Source organism: Mesoplodon bidens (genome assembly GCF_964165515.1).
Source record: "Mesoplodon bidens genome assembly, contig: HAP1_SCAFFOLD_476, whole genome shotgun sequence".
NCBI classification, from domain to species: Eukaryota; Metazoa; Chordata; class Mammalia; order Artiodactyla; family Ziphiidae; genus Mesoplodon; species Mesoplodon bidens.
The window spans coordinates 128703-130280 of record NW_027671351.1 but is presented as its reverse complement, the minus strand read 5'-3'; the positions used below and the strand labels follow the sequence as shown (position 1 = coordinate 130280).

The following is a 1578-nucleotide window of genomic DNA, read 5'->3' as shown; positions in this document are numbered from 1 at the left end:
ATGGAATACACCTAGCGACAGAGCTCACGCACTAGTAGTCCATGTGTCTTAGATTTAATATCTGATGACTAGCTGCATTGAAGCCAAGAGGTGGTTCACAAAGTTGCTGCACATTAGAATCACCTGGGGAACTCTGAGACCTTCCCGTGCCCAGGCTCCTCCCTAGACCTACTGAATCAAAATCTCTGGGGCTGGGACCCAGACACCAATGTTTTTCTTCAAAGCTCTTTAGGTAATTCAAACGAGCAGCAAAGCTTGAGAACCAGCCCAATAATGGGAACAAACTTATTTCACACAGATAAAGTGGGGCAATTCATATGTTAAAAGAACGTGAATATATGTATATATTTCTTTTTTTCACTTTATTCTGTTTGTATTTCAAATAGGCTTTTTTTTTTCCTTCTGCAAAAAACATTATTGTTTCCATTTGGTCCAAGGCTTGGGAGAGGGCTCCAGGGCGGTTACAAAGCTGCCTAGTGGCTGCAGAGCGGGGCTTCAGGCAGAAGCTCTGACGCCAGAGGGTCTCCTCAGACGCGGCTGGACTTCAGAGACTCCTGTTTGGCTCGAGGGTGAGCCTTTCAAAGAGATACTCGCCCAGCACAGCCTGCAGACCAGCCAGCCTGCGGAGGTTGGTCAGGTGGTCTCCCATCTTCTGGATGAGTTTTACCTGCTCCTCCAGGAAGCGGCTCTCCAGGAAATCACAGAACTGGGAGTCTGCACGGGCAGGACCCAGGGCGCGCAGATCCGTTAGTGCCTGGTTCAGATTCTTCTCCCTAAGAATGGCGGCTTCCACAGCATCCTGGGTTTTACCCCACTCATCCTGAGAAGGCTTCTGCGCATCCTGGAAGAGGGCGCGGCCGCAGCACTGGTTTTGCATTTTCAAGAGGCGCTGGGCGCCCTCACACTTCTCCTCAGCCAGTTGGCGAAAAATGTGGCCCATACTGTCCAGAGTCCCATTGTTGCTGTCGAAATAGATGCTCAGAGAGAGGTAAGTGTCCACAGATGCATGTTGAACAGGCGGTGGACGGCGGCCTCCACCTCGGTGGAATAATTCTGACGAACCTGTGAACTCGTGGTTGATCAGTGATAAGGAGCTAAGCTCAAAAACTGGTGTTGGCCTGTCCTGGAGGCTGAGGATAGCTGAGTGTCTGATTCCAAAGGTTGCGAAAGGAAGAAAGGTTGGAAGGTGGTCGGGGGCTGGAGCAAGGAGCGTCCCTGGGTCTGTTCATTCCAAACACTGTTGAAGCAAAAGACAGATCTGCAGGACTGCCGAACGCACTGCCTCAAATAGGCTTTGATATAAATGAACAAGAAGTCCAAGCAAGGACAAAACTTACCCTTCCTCCCACCAAAATAGCTGGTGATACTAGAATCTAGATCTGGGAAGGGATTCTTCCATTGCTTTCTTAACATTCCAAGCCACTAGAGCAGTGGTTCTCAAAGTATGGTCACCTTGTAACCAAGCAGTACCCTATGGGGCCTTCCTAGGACAGACCCATCCCCCATATCCTCTATTGTAGTTTCTCTCTGAAGTACTCAGATAATAGTATCTCAGGCATATTTCTTGAGTTTTCAGAT

The 1578-nt window shown here is 49.1% G+C and overlaps 1 pseudogene across 1 annotated transcript; it reads right to left on the bottom strand.

The window, feature by feature from the left end:
* Window positions 1-544: 544 nt before the first annotated feature.
* On the bottom strand, window positions 545-1080 carry LOC308611533 (ferritin light chain-like; annotated as a pseudogene). Its single transcript has one exon. The product of its transcript is annotated as a ferritin light chain-like (transcript).
* Window positions 1081-1578: the final 498 nt, after the last annotated feature.